This window comes from Rhinoderma darwinii, unplaced genomic scaffold (assembly GCF_050947455.1).
Source record: "Rhinoderma darwinii isolate aRhiDar2 unplaced genomic scaffold, aRhiDar2.hap1 Scaffold_4526, whole genome shotgun sequence".
In the NCBI taxonomy this organism is placed as follows: domain Eukaryota; kingdom Metazoa; phylum Chordata; class Amphibia; order Anura; family Rhinodermatidae; genus Rhinoderma; species Rhinoderma darwinii.
This window is the reverse complement of record NW_027463953.1, coordinates 27,797-43,860: the sequence shown is the minus strand read 5'-3', so window position 1 is coordinate 43,860 and position 16,064 is coordinate 27,797. Positions and strand designations below refer to the sequence as shown.

Sequence of the window (16,064 nt, the reverse complement as noted above, 5' to 3'; positions counted from 1 at the left end):
TTTATTCAATTAGAAAGTTACTTTGTTAAGTGTTTATTTTTCTTCAATTCCATCACCTTCATCTTTTTATACTGTTTTAATGAAAGTCAAATATAAAATGTCCATATATGTTAAAAACAATAAGTTTACATTGTCCTTAGGGTCAGTCTGGATTCCCCTGCAGTGCGGGGGAATTTATGAATACAGTAATAAGACGTGAGGTTCATGGTGACAATTTGGCTCCTCTGCTTTGTAAGTAAACCAGGCTCTTCTTTTCTTCCTTATGTCCACAATATGTTTTCTTCATAGATCCCGGTCACAGTTGCTCTCAGGTAAATATAATTTGAGTGTTTGGCAGATCCAGACTAATTCCACCTAAAAAAATAAACACTTATTGGCTGTTTAACCCATTAGTGACCGTGAATACGCCTTTTCACGATCCCTGATCTCACGGGTGAGATAGATATCAGTTTAACCCCTCAGATACGTCACTCCCTCTCTCAATACACTGGCACCCTGCGCATGATGGCAGAGTGCCGGTGTTCTATGGCAGCCGGTGGGTCCTAATAAAGGCCCCGGGTCTGCATGTAGAGTATACCTGCTAGGTCATGCCAGAGGCATGGCCTAGCAGATGCCTGTCCGTTTTACACGGACAGGCACTAATACCAACAATACAGAAGTATTGCAGTGTATTATAAAAACGATCGGAGGATCGCTTAGTTAAGTCCCCTGGTGGGACTAGTAAAAAAAAAAGTTTAATAAAGTTAATAAAAAAAAAAAAAATACATGAAAAATTAAAAACCCACTTTTTGCCCTTACAAAATGCTTTATTATAAAAAAAAAAGTAAAAAAGTTACACATATTTGGTATTGCCGCGTCCGTTACGACCCCAACTATAAAGTTATTACATTATTTAACCCGCACAGTGAACGCCGTAAAAAAAAAAAAAAAAAAAAAAAAAAAAAAAAAAAAAAAAATCGACGTTTTCGGTGAATCCTGCCTTTAAAAAAATGTGATAAAAAGTGATCAAAAAGTCGCATGTACTCCAAAATGGTACCAATAAAAACGACAAGTTGTCCCGCAAAAAAAGCCCTCATACTACTGCATCGGTGGAAAAAGAAAAAAAAGGATATGGCAACTCAAATATGGGGACGCAAAAACAAATAATTTTTTTTCAAAAAGTGTTTTTACTGGGTAAAAGTAGTAAAACATACAAAATATAGAAAGTTATTGTGTTATTTATACCACACGGTAAACAGCGTAAATTTAGGACGCAAAAAAGTGTGGCAAAATTGCTGTTTTTTTCTATTCCCCCCAAACATTTTTTTTTATAAAAGTTTATCAATCAATAAATTCTATGTACCCCAAAATGGTGCTGTCACAAAATACAACTTGTCGCGCAAAAAACAAGACCTTATACAGCTATGTCGACAAAAATAAAAAAGTTATAGCTCTTTGAATGAGACGATGGAAAAACTTAATAAATAGCTTGGTCATTAAGGCCTAAAATAGGCTGGTCACTAAGGGGTTAAAGTCTGTGAACAATCTGATGTGTTTAAAAAGTGTTTTTTTTTTTGCCCTTATAGCATTTCCCACATTCTAAACGAGATTATGGTTTCTACTTTATGTGAATTCTCTGCGGAGTTCCAAAATGTAAATTTCTTTGTAAAACATCTTTCACATATAGAACATCAAAATGGCTTCTCCCCTGTGTGGTTTCTCTGATGAGCCCTAAGTTTGCCTTTAGTAGTAAAACATTTACCACATTCTGAACATGAATATAATTTCTCTGCTGAGTGACTTCTCTCGTGTTTAACAAGACTTGATTTAACTGTAAAACATTTCCCACATTCTGAACATGAATACGGCTTCTCACCTCTGTGAATTCTCTCATGTGTTACAAGACTTGATTTATCTGTAAAACATTTCCCACATTCTGAACATGAATATGGCTTCTCCCCTGTGTGAATTCTCTCGTGTTTAACAAGACTTGATTTATCTGTAAAACATTTCCCACATTCTGAACATGAATATGGCTTCTCCCCTGTGTGAATTCTCTCGTGTTTAACAAGACTTGATTTATCTGTAAAACATTTCCCACATTCTGAACATGAATATGGCTTCTCTCCTGTGTGAATTCTCTCATGTGCAACAAGATGCGATTTTTGTGTAAAACATTTCCCACATTCTGAACATGAATATGGCTTCTCTCCTGTGTGAATTCTCTCATGTGTAACAAGATGTGATTTATCTATAAAACATTTCCCACATTCTGGACATGAATATGGCTTCTCTCCTGTGTGAATTCTCTCATGTGTAACAAGATGTGATTTATCTATAAAACATTTCCCACATTCTGGACATGAATATGGCTTCGCTCCTGTGTGAATTCTCTCATGTGTAACAAGATGTGATATATCTGTAAAACATTTCCCACATTCTGGACATGAATACGGCTTCTGACCTCTGTGAATTCTTCTGTTTGTTAAAAGACCTGAGATTTTTGTGACCTGTTTACCACATTGAAACCTTTTACCCCCTTTCTGAGCTGTACTTGTGGTAACAATCTGTGATTGGTCAGGAGAAGGTTCCTCATGATTGGTGAAATTATATGATAGGTCTTTACTGTGAAGTCCTGGATGTACATTAAGGGTAATGAGGTTTTCTCCTGAAGACTGCTGCATGATATCTTCATCTTCTACTTTATAATTTAGCAATAACGTGAAGTTTCCCTCAGAGATTTTACTCGGATTTTCTGTTAGGATTAAAAAAAAAAAATTGATTTTGTTTCACAATAGAAAAGTTGACAAATTTATAACATTCGTATTAGGCTGGAAACACACATGCAGTGTTTTGAGCCAAAGTCAGAAATGGATCAAGCAGGAAGAAGTTTAAGCCTTGACTTTTGACTCCATTCCAGCCTTATAACGCTTTGTATTTCACTTTAAAATAAATCCATGACAGTCCAGGATTCTGGTCTACACTCAGTCCTCCACTATTAATTTATTACATAAAGCTTGACTTAATAAAATATTTTTTTTTTGAAAAGCAGAACCTTGTCTGGCAATGAAGCCTGTTCTCTGCTAACACATTTGGCTGTTTAAATACTAATGGGGCCTACACAATCTTAACTTAATATTGTTACAGACAGTCTAATCTTAGCGCTACAGTCTACATTTAACAAGATAATGTGTCATTAGACAAATCACAGGATGAATTCATGGACATGATAATGAGGTCTGCATATCCTAATGGCTGAACAGTCACCGGATCTCAATTTTATAGGACATCTGTGGGATGTAGTGGAATAGGCAGAGTGAAGTTATCAATCGGAATCTGGAATAAAGGTTTCCAGTACACAGTAATATCATTCCACTAAGAATTCAGGCTGTTCTAAGGGGAAATAGTGTTCTGTCAAGTACTGATAATGTGAATCTAATGAAATGAAGTGGCCTCATTCAAGTTTTAGTCATGTGACAATTTAATAGCGAATTGTTGTTCTATTTCTCTGCCAACCTATATGTATTTGGTCTTGTTTTTCTCAGAACATATAGCGCTTAAAATAAGTGATATATTTAAAGAGGCTCTGTCACCACATTATAAGTGGCCTATCTTGTACATAATGTGATTGGCGCTGTAATGTAGATTACAGCAGTGTTTTTTATTTAGAAAAACGATAATTTTTGACGGCGTTATGACCTATATTAGCTTTATGCTAATGAGTTTCTCAATGGACAACTGGGCGTGTTTTACTATATGGCCAAATGGGCGTTGTGGAGAGAAGTGTATGACGCTGACCAATCAGTGACCAATCAGCGTCATACACTTTTCTCCATTCATTTACACTGCACATAGCGATATAGCTATATCGCTATGTGCAGCCACATAAACACACTATAACATTACTGCAGTGTCATGACAATGAATATACATTACCTCCAGCCAGGACGGGATGTGTATTCAGAATCCTGTCACTTCTCTGCAATTTACAGCACAGCGAGATCTTGCTGTAAATGGCAGTTTACAGATTAATCTCGAGAGACTACGCCTGCTTTGCTGTAAATCACAGAGAAGTGGTCAGGATTCTGAATACACATTACAGAAGATCTCCATCCTCCCCAGGATAAGCCCTTATATACCAGTCAGGGGAGGAACATCTTACCAGTTTCTAGTCACTATCATTATAATGACTTTAGTTTGTATTTCTACTGTCTGTAAGTGAGTTGTGTCTTTAGCACTATTATGTGTATTGCCCGACTATTGTCTGCCACAGCCAGGATGAGAACACAATGGGGAAGATAATTGGATCTGCTTGATTTGCTGGTCTGCACTCTAGCTGAGTAATGGTGGTGCCTCCTGATGACCCCCTGTGGGGACTGGACAATGAGAACTCTTGATGTCTCGTGGACTGTACCTCTAAATCGTCTGATTGTCCATAGGCTGGAGACACGACCTGTGGTACCTGATTACAGAGTCATTCCTGTCTGCTGAGGACTCACAATAAAACACACATAATGCACCATCACAACCTCTCCCCTCATATAATAAGTGAGCTGGCCATGTAGCCTACACAGGCCGCTGGCCACCTCACGCATAAGCCACTTATTACAGTTCAATAAGAACAGTCCACAGGCTGTAAAGAAAGTCCAGTGCAAATGTGTATAATAATGGGGTAAATAATACAATTCTCCATAGATGTGGGTTACGCTGTGATGAATCCTTTATGCACAGGCCGGTGTCACACTGATAAATGCTGTGCTTTCCTATCCCCTTTTGGTCCACACTCTGCACCTTTGTAGTTTGGGGTATTTTGCTGGGAAAGTGTTGTCCTGGTATAATCCGGGCCCCCTCGCTTCCAGCAGATATGTTTGGGCCCTTCTCTTCCTGGTTCCCAAATATTAGAGCCCTGATAATCTCCTCCTGAAACAGAAGGAAAGTTCCCCTCGGACCGGCTCATCTGCATATTTTTTCATCCTCGACTAATGGGAGCCATATCTTTTTTATTTTTCATAGACGTAGTGGTTTGAGGGCTTTTTATTAGTACCATTTTGGGGTACATGCAACTATTTAAACACTTTTTATTCCATTTGTTTTAGGCAAACTGATCAAAAAAGGGCAATTTTCTTTAAATGTGGCGTTCACTGTTCTGTATAAATCACGCTACGTTTATCCTGCCGGTTATTTTAATTTTTTTGTTTTGTTGATTGAGCAGAGTAGAGGTTATTTTTGTGGGGCGAGCTGTAGTTTTTGTTGGTACATACGACTTTTTGTTACATTACTTTTTAGTGCTAAAGTGACCAAAAAAATAGCGATTCTGGCGGTTTCATTTTTTTACGGTGTTCACCATGCGATTTAAATAATGTTATATTGCAATAATTCAGACTTTTACGGAGGCGATGATACCAATTTTGTTTATTTTTTTACAATACTTTGAAAGGAAATTTGGGAAAAGGTTTTTTTTAATTTTTTGTACACCACTAAAAAATGTTTTAAACTATTTTTAACACTTTTTATTAGTCCCTGCACGGGCTTTGAACCAGCGATCGTCAGACATACTAATGTATTGAGTTATTGTCATTTTTACAGGCTCCTGGTGCCCCCCAAAATCTGACACTAAGCCTAGTGCATGACCGGAGTCATAGATCACCTTGTAGAGAACTTCTATGTGCAGTCACAGCTCCCTCAGGTCCGGCACTATGTATAACACATTGTCTGACGTGTTACTGTAAAGTAGAACTAAGGAGGAACCCCACCTTACCAAACCTCCCAATTCACTTTCTAATCTCATTATTACTGACCTGTGGTAACACCTCCTGGAATTTCCTCCTCCACTTCACTCTTACACGGGTGATCGCCCCTCACCCGCTCTTCTTCATCCTCCGCTTTATTATTAGTCAGATCTTCCCCCTGATGTCACATATGTAATAATTCAGTACAATACAGCAGAGAGTGCGAATAATCTAACAGATCAACATAAGAAACCACCAAAATCTATGACCCCATCTATGACCGCAGGACCAAACTGCTCCACACCCCCCTATATAAATGTGGTATAGGGCTCAGCTTCATCTACCTGATGATTCTCTGGGACATTGTGATTTTCCTCTGGACAGTCCTGGGAATACAGAGGACTGGGACATCTCTCTGGTGGATTTCTCCTACTGGATCCATCTGTAGGAAACACACAGTGACTGAATACCTGACTACTGTATATCTGTCTATACATCACACACTTCTCTCTACACCGGCATTTCCATGTTTATCTAATCAAAGTCTAAAAGTCGCGTCCTGAGATTTGCGGATACAGTTTAAAGTGGTCGCGCGCAGAAGACATTTATTAAGAGCTCCCTGCCAACCAAAAAAAAGTGCCCTGGTACGCCCCGGAACAATGACACCTCTGCTTATTAGGGAATTCTACATTTCAAGAGAGGGAACCCACCGTGAAGACCATCGTCTTTTATTAGTCACGCAAAGTACCTGTATTAAGGAAAACAACTACTCCAAGTTTTCTCTCCACAAGGGACGGGAAACCACTGAGGTGTTGGAGGAAGCTCTACGGTTTTATAACACCAAGTCTCCTTTTACCTGGTGCTGTTATGAAGAATGAGAAAATAAAAATATATGATTACATTTAGTTCATCGGTTTTCAGTGAGCCCATGACCGCACCATTAGAGAGACGGCCTCCCTCCTGGACAGGAAACAGAAGCTCTATAGAGAGGGAACACCCAACACCCCCATCCTCCTCTGTAGCAAGACTCATGGACCTATTATCAATATATATTTATTTTTAAATGAAGACGACCCGCACTGTCCTCAATATATACAATAATCAGCCATAACATGAAAACCACTGACAGGTGACGTGAAGAACATTGACAATGGCGCCTGGCAAGGGAGGAGATATTTGGCAGCAAATGAACAGTTTTTAAAGTTGATGTGTTGGAAACATGGGCAGGCAAAAGAATCTGAGCGACTTTGACAATTGTGATGGCTAGACGACTGGGTCAGAATCAGCATCTCCAAAATGGAAGGTCTTCTGGGGTGTTCCTAGTATGCAGTGCCTAGTACATATCAAAATTGGTCCAAGGAAGGACAACTGGTGAAAGGGTCATTGATGTGCGTGGGGAACAAAGGCCTGGCCGTCTGGTCCGATCCCACAGGAGAACTACTGCAGAACAAACTGTTCAAAAACATAATGCTGGCTATGACTGAAAGGTGTCGGAACACACAGAGCACCTCTCATTGTGGACAGCCGCGTCTACACAAGCGCCATTTTGCAGGAACCGCATACTACAGTGCCTGAGGAAGGTCAAGGATATGACTGAAACGTTACTGGCAAAATAATAAATATCTACCTTGAAAATTACTCCCGTTGGTGTACATTGTATCTTCTTCATACCTTACTGGGTTGGTCCCCTACGTATGCACCCACCTGAGGACCTGGTGCTATCTAGCCCTCGATAGAACACACAGAGCATTTCAGCTCGCTGCATTTAGGGCTGTATCACTGCGGACTAGTCCTAGTGCTGATACCTGTCCTCTGACAAAAGCTTCTACAATGGGCATCAGAAATGGGCCATAAAGCAATGGAAGAAAGTTGCACGATCTGATTAATAAAGTTAACTTTTACATCAAACGAACGACCGGGTGCATGTGCGTCGCTTTCCTGGGGTAGGGATGGGAAGAACTACTATAGAAATAATTGCAGAGTGGCTGGCGGCTGAGGAAGGGAGGTGCTTTGGGCAATGTTCTGCTGGTAAAACTTGGGTCCTGGCATTCACGTAGATCTTATTTTGAAACATACCACCTACCTAAACATGGTCGTATATCAAGTAACCCCTTCATGGCAGCAGTATTGTCAAATGTCAGTGGCCTCTTTTAGCAGGATAATGTGCCCTGCCACACTGCAAACATTATTCAGGAACGGTTTGAGGGACATGACAAAGAGTTCAATGACTTCAAAGTGTTCAGGGCTCAAAGTGTTCACTTCAACTCCAAATTCCCCAGATCTTAATCCGATCGATCATCTGTAGAACACGCTGGAAAAACAAGTCCGATCCATGGAGGCCCCACCTCACAACTCACAGGACTTAAAGGATCTGCTGCTAACGTCTTGGTGCCAGATACAACAGGAACCTTCAGAGTGTTTTGTTGGCACGAAGGGGACATACACAATATTAGGAAGGAGGTTTTAATGTTATGGCTGATGGGTGTATATCTTATTCTCTGTCCAAACCCAGTTTTGAGCCTCCTGTCGGAGTTACACGTCAGTAGAACTCCCGACGTATACCTTCCACGGAAAGCTGCAACGTATCTCACTGTATAGACCTACAATGAGACACGTTTTCGATACAGTTCTTTTCCCCTTGCAGGCAGTGCTTCACTGAACAATACACGGTATAGGGGTACAAGGGTGATCTTTACCACTCCCATGTGGAAGATGCAGTCAGTGTAATAGAGGTAAACAGTGATCACCCCACCTCGCCTTCACCTCTTCCATACTCCTCCTTGTTCCCCATATACTATGTATAGTTCATAGAAACAACGCCTGTCATGCTGTATGTACTGTAGTTTGTTCCCCTCTTGCAGCCGCCTCATTCGGGGAGTATGTATTGTGCCCAGCTATGAGGGCCGGAAGTGGGGGGAGTGTTCTTGTCTGTGGCACGAGCACCGCAAGGTGGACATGACTAAGCATGAGCCGGGGGCACGATATATACTGCTGTGCTGGTGTGGCGAGGAGAAGGGGGTCACATCCACCGTGCACACTGCAGGCTCTATTGTCTCTGTTCTAGAGAATGTTATTCAAGGAGCAAGATCAGGTCAAGCCTCCTCCCATCCTCCGAGGCGGAGAATCACCGTATTGCAAGGATTGAGTTCGCCCAGGGAAGCTCCAGTGATAACTGTTCAGTTACATCACTGGAGCTTCTCACCTTATCGGTTTAACGGAGTCCTGTGACGGATGCCATATAGTGCCATCTGCCAGCAATAGGCCCCCATTGTAAAAAAAAAAATGATGTTTAGGGTATATGTTTTTTACTGGACTCCGCAGGATGGACTAGTGTAGTGTACTACGCTATTCTATACAGTTTTATTGCTGTATACTGACGTATATCAGCCCGACGAAGGCCAAACAGATGGTTCAGTGAGACGCCTCAGGTAATGGTTCAAGGTATGGCCATAAGATTTCTTATATACAAAGATATTAAAATAATCCTATGGGCCAGTAACAGATGTGTATCAACTATGAATAATACGGTGGCAATGTATACTGCAGATAACACAATAATGTTAGTAGAAGAGAAGAATTTCTCCATGTCATTTACTAAACCTTTCTTACTAAGAGTGATAGAATCAGGAGAGGAGGGAAATGTAGGAGAACTTCACTATGGAATGGCCACTTGCTCCATTTTGAATAATTAAATTAACTTCAGAATTATTATTGGATATTTGGTTTAGAATATTTTGCTTTCTGAACACATTTAATTTTGGGCGGAGATTTTGTTGTATAATATCCGTGTTTGGCTCTAACGCACTGAGGATAAGGGGCCACAACTTCTTGTTATCTTTAGTTTCAGACACTGAAAATAAAAAGTAATGTAGGATCATATGATCTACCGGCTTTTAATCATGAGCGGATGTCATTTAATATTGTTCTACTTACAGGCTATGTACACCTCTGAACTGAATTCTTTTTATTGCTCATTTGCTTCCTAAATGTCAAATTAAGCAACTTACTAAATTAAAATGTCATTAAAAATGTAAAGGGAAGTGTCCATATGTGTGTGTATATATATATATATATATATATATATATATAGTATGTATGTATACAGTGTATGTGTATGTATAGTACATATAATGTAAAGGGAAGTGTCTATATATATATATATATATATATATATATATATATGTGTATATATATATATGTATGTATGCAGTGTATGTGTATGTATAGTACATATAATGTATCATGAGCCAGGGCTGTAACAACAACAGCCCTGGTCATGAATACGGTTGGAAGCAGAGCAGGACAATTAGCATGTCCCTGCTTTGTTAGGAAACCATGGAGACAAGGGATAGTTATCCCCTGTCTCCATTTCAAGTCTCCCGCGCGCACGGACTGTCTCGTGCGGGCTCTCATGAGTCGGCTGGTGATACATTATCACCATGCCGACCCATGCTAGCCTGGGGCAAGCGCCACACTCCCCGCTGTGAGCGTACCGACAGGGTTAAATAGCCCTGCGTCTGTACGCTCAGAAGCCGAGCTGAAAACGATCAGCTGAGAGCTGCCTGCCTGCCTCACACACCACCTCTCTCCTCTAAAGACCTCGAACAAGTGTAGCAGCAGCTACACTTAACCCTGTCTCTCCCTGTCTCCTCCTGCTGTAACCCTTGCTTCCCTGAGTTAACCCCTTGATCTCCCTGAGTACTGTCCCTGAGTTAACCCTTGCTTCCCTGAGTTAACCCCTTGCTCTCCCTGAGTCCCTACTGTCCCAGAGTTAACCCTTGCTTCCCTGAGTTAACCTCTTGCTCTCCCTAAGTTAACCCCTTGCTCTCCCTAAGTTAACCCTTGCTTCCCTGAGTCAACCCTTGCTGTCCCAGAGTCCCTGAGTTAACCCTCGCTGTCCCAGAGTCCCTGAGTTAACCCTTGCTGTACCAGAGTCCCTGAGTTAACCCTTGCTGTCCCAGAGTCCCCGAGTTAACCCTTGCTGTCCCAGAGTCCCCGAGTTAACCCTTGCTGTCCCAGAGTCCCTGAGTTAACCCTCGCTGTCCTACTGTCCCCGAGTTAACCCTTGCTGTCCCAGAGTCCCCGAGTTAACCCTTGCTGTCTGTTTTACACAGTAACCCATTCCCCTTGTTCCTCCTTATCCCGTATTAACCCTTAGTGTATAGGGAAAGTTATATTAGGAGGGAGTGGGATAGAGATAGAGAGCGTGTGAGAATCACAAGTAACTTATGTGTATTGTGTTGTAACGTAACTGTATTCTGTGTATGTTTAGGTAAGTGGGTGGCGGTATAATATCTTGATACCGTGTTTATACTGTACTGTGATTAGTTACTGTATTATACATATGAGAGTGATTACTGTATGTTAATAAATATTACCTTTATTTACTATACGGTCTTATTCCCTTGAGTAGCCGCTAAAGCAATTAGATCGACGTTCGTATAAGGAAAAGTTAGGGGAACTAGGCATAATCCTAGTGACCCTGTTTATAAAGGCGGTAGTAATAGTGGGTGCCACTAACCAGTGAATCCCGTTATTACCCCACCCCCTTTAACAAAAAACGTCCTACCACTTGGCTGCTGTAGAGCCTGTGTAACTCCTGTAGACAGCTGGTCTCCTGCAAATTGTATCTCAAATCAGTCACTCCACTGCTGCTGGCGGCTGACTCAACCGCTCTCCCTCCTCCTTTCATTTTTTAGTGTTAGAGATAGCCGTGTGTGTGTGTGTGTGTGTGTGTGTGTGTGTGTGTGTGTGTGTGTGTACATAGCAGGTCAGAGTATAGAGAAATCATCTTGCTAGCCTGCGTGCTCTCCTTCCTATCTTCACTATGATACTAACAGCTTGTGTGATCTTGTCTGTGCCATCTCTAACACTGAGAGAAGGGAGGGGGAAGAGAAGTTGAGTCAGCCATTATGAGCAGTGCACTGACGGATTTGAGTTAGAATTTGCAGGAGACCAACTGTCCACAGGGGTTTTGCATAGTCCATAGCAGCCAAATTGCAGGAAATTGTAATAAAGACTATTTAGAAAGTTGCTTAATTTTGCATTGAGAAAGAAAATTAACTATAAAAAGCATTTAAAAGGAACCGGTTAGTAGGTTTAAAGCCAGTAAACCACCAGTATGCCGTCATGAAGCCGGAGTTTAGCGCTCTAAACCTGCCTACCTCAAAAAAAGGACATTTAGAGAATGGTTAGTAAAGTAAATGACAACTTACGGGAAGAAGTCCAGCAGCATCGGGTGCATGCACATATGAAGCCGAGGACACTACACCTCACTTTACTGTGCATGCGCAGTGAACTGTCCTCTGCTTCATATGCGCCTGATGTCGCTCCCGAGCTCCTTTCGGTAAGTTGTAATTTACTTTACTAACTATTCCCTAACATCTGTTTATGAGGTAGGCAGGTATTGAACACTAGACCCGGCTGTATATCGGTATGCTGGTGGTTTAGTGGCTCCAAACCTACTGACAGGTTCCCTTAGATATTATTGGTTGATCAAGGTTTCTTAGAAGGTGTGAACCTCTACTGTTTAGATATCAATGTATTTCTATGTTATTAATTATGGTAAAAAATCAGCTGCACGTCCCGAATATGTTATAGAATCACTGGTTAAGCAATTCACAAAAGTCTGCTGGAGACCGTCGGGAGTAAGCGTGCAAATAAAACCCCAACCTCAAATCCGTCACAACTCTGATCGAAAGAATCTAAGGCTACTCTGAGGTATTCGCCAGAGCCCACCGCAAGGCGGGATGGTTTTTAAGGCACAGAACCCAGGTTGTTCTAACAGAGTTTAGTGTTGTATAAGGGGTGCAATGCTGGCTACACCTGAAGAGGTAACCAGACAGCCAGAGGGTAAACAAAAAGTCCAAAACAGAGCTAGTGGAAATCAGGTACAGCAGAGGTCACAACCAGCCGGGAGCAGATAATCAAAACTGGTAAACAAGGGGTTAACGAGAGACACGCCGAGGTCAGTTTCCAAGAAGTCCAGGGCACAGGGTAAGTGAGAGCTTGATCACAACACCTAAGAAAGGAGAAAATTCACAAGCAAAGAAAGCGGGAGGAGGCCAGGTATAAATACCCCCCCCCCACCTGACAGGAAGAAGACAGAGAAGTGGGACAGGCTCAGGAAGGAAACAGAACCCCCCAGAAGCTACATCAGTAGCCATGGCGATCTTAAAGACACAGACGCTTCCTAGCAGAATACAGATAAATCAGAACAGAATCTTAAGGGAGTCTGGTCTCGTTACACAAGGTTAGAAGCTCATACCGCAAATGACAGGGGGCTGATATTAACCCCTTCCAGCATCGCTCCTTACATGTTCAGCAGAGGCAGGAGGTAAAGTAAGGAACGTCTGTTTGGAGCTCAGGCATCGGCTCCATCAGGAACGTCTGACAAACTCTCCGATTTTATGAGCAGGATGACAAAGGGAAATCATTGTGTGTGGGCGGGGGAAGCAGGACTCACAGTCTTTCTCTAGGAGTCCTGGCAGTACTTATACCATTCTTTACATGAAAATACTGAATGATTTCATAGAAAACGTTATATCCCAGATCTCAGCGTCTACCCCCCGATCCTATGCTGCCCTCTGATAGGGGAACATAAGAGACCTGACACATCCACACTAAATGGATTGTTCTAACTGAGCAAATCTTCTCAAATAGGAGGCTGGTCCAGAGAGTAGCCGTGCGCCATGGGTCCTGCTGCTGAAAGACCCGACAATCAGCTCATATCACCGGACAAAACTGCGGGGGGTCACATAATTAATATGTATGTAATATTACACAACTACCAATCATATGAACCCCAACAATATAATACAATGGAAGTCGCTCTTTAACCCTCTCACTGCTTGTACGGAGCTGTGCTCATGCAGGGGGAAAAGTACTGAGCACAGCTCGGACAGTAGTGTTACTGCAGGGAGAACGGCGTCTAATGAGCAGCAGATTCTCCCTGCACAGTAACAGTAAAGTTTAACGGTCCATGACCACCCTGACCAGGTCTTCTACATTTCTAGCGTCCTGCTGCTGGATTCCGCTTGTTCTTGAGTTCAATCCCCCTGAAACTCCATTCCAATAAATTGTTTAAAATAAAATGTAAAGGAGAGTAAAATAGATAAAGCATTAGATCTCCGCACACACATTGTTCAACCTGTTTTACTTACAATCGGATCCACATTCCTCATTACTACCAGTGACCCTGTGTATTGTGTCTTACAAGGAAGATCTTTAACCCTTTCTTATCTCTCTCCACACTTTACCATTACCAAATCCTGTGGGAGCCGGTTCCGTGACTTTACGGTTCGGACAGTGATGTGCGGCATTAGTACTTTGTGATGAAATTGCATTCAACTCATCCGAATGTGGTTACTACAAATTCATGCACCTGCTGCAGAAAGAACCACATTCAGATATATGGAAACTTCTGCGTGCGAACATAACCTAGTGCAGCAATGAAGCAAAGCGAGGAATGTGCGATCAGAGATCACATGTCTGTATATACTGCACATGACTAAATTAACACTTCAACAAATAAACAAACAAAATATAATATCTGTATCTTCTCACCTTGTGATGTGCGCGGCCGGTAGTCCTCCATCATGACCTCCTCGTACAGATCCTTGTGTCCTTCTAGATACTCCCACTCCTCCATGGAGAAATAGACAGTGACATCCTGACACCTTATAGGAACCTGACACACACAATGATAGTCATTACCCAGACTCCTCTAGTGCTGATACTGTATCATTTCCCAGCATTCCCAGCGTGTCACCTCTCCAGTCAGCAGCTCAGTCATCTTGTAGATCAGTTCTAAGATCTTCTTCTCATGTATCCGGGAGTGAGGGGGAGGCTCTGTGATGGGGCTCTGACTACTGCTCCATCCTCCTGACTCATGGATGATGGGAGTCGTACAGTCACCCGATGTCTTCTTCACTATTGTGTACTCCTGTGTATGGAGAGAGATACTTAGAGAACTGAACACAATATTCCCCCCTCAGTAGAGAGGGAGATTGTGACCCCGCTGTATAGAGCTCTAGTGACCCCACATCTGTAATACTGGAGACCTCACCTACAAAAAGACATTGAGAAAATGGAACGAGGCCAAAACTACAAAGGAAATAATATTGGGGGGACTAGATGGACCATGTGCTCTCCTCCTGCCGTCATCTTCTATGTTTCTATATAGAGGTCATCCTGATCCTCCTGGTTCCTTGTCATTGCTCTACAACATTACTATTGCTGCATTGGTGACATGACACATAACTGACCATATTGGTGGCTGATCTTCAGCTTTTCTGCTGGTGGCTTCTTGACGTCACTTGGAAGGTCTGGACGCTGTTATACAGGACACTGGATTCTTCCTATTATGTATTGTCCCTTCCCTATGTGTATAATGTAGAAAAGTTTACCTCTCCGCTCAACAGGTAGATGATCTCCAAGGTGAAGTCTAATATTCTTCTGCTCATCTCATTCCTGTCCTCGTCCATCCTTGGTGGGTCACTCAGGAGAAGGAACGTTGTGGAGGAGAAGATGAGAAAACTGGAGGAACTGGAGGATCTAGTACTGCAGACGTCTTTATGGAGAAAGGAGAAGATGGAAATTATACAGGGGACAACATCATGTGTGACATACAGAACCTCACTTATTCATCATTGAGAGAAACATCTTCTCAGAGCCGTCACCACATGGAATAAAGGGGTATTCCCAACACGGACATTTCTCCCCAGGATATGCCAGAAATGTCTGGTAGATGCGGCTCCACCTCTGGGTGGCCTTGTTAGGAGCTTTCTGTAACTCCTATAGAAGTGAATGGAGAGACACAATCTGCTCAGGTCCTCCTGCTATGTCATTTGCTGCCAACGGAACAGACTGGTGGTCAATGTGACTTAATACCCCCCTAATATAAGTCTTTACAGATATTAGAAGTTACCTCAGAGATCCTGGACCTTCAGAGACATCTAAATTTTGTATTTATTACAGTAATGACCTATTCCTTCTAGATTGTTTTACCACGGTTCATGGAAATCACCAGCCCAGCGTACACGCGCGGGAGGCCACGGCCGCCCAGTCCTCTGCTTCTACAGGGTGGGCCATTTATATGGATACACCTAAATAAAATGGGAATGGTTGGTGATATTAACTTCCTGTTTGTGGCACATTAGTATATGGGAGGGGGGAAACTTTTCAAGCTGAGTCTTGATTATGGTGGCCATTTTGAAGTCGGCCATTTTGTATCCGTTAGTTTTTTCAATGGGAATAGGGTCATGTGACACATCAAACTTATCGAGAATCTCACAAGAAAAACAATGGTGTGCTTGGTTTTAACGTTACTTTATTCTTTCATGAGTTATTTACAAG

The 16,064-nt window shown here is 42.1% G+C and overlaps 1 pseudogene; it reads right to left on the bottom strand.

Moving 5' to 3' along the window:
- Window positions 1-952: 952 nt before the first annotated feature.
- On the bottom strand, window positions 953-14,652 carry LOC142716995 (uncharacterized; annotated as a pseudogene).
- Between the last annotated feature and the right edge of the window lie 1,412 nt (window positions 14,653-16,064).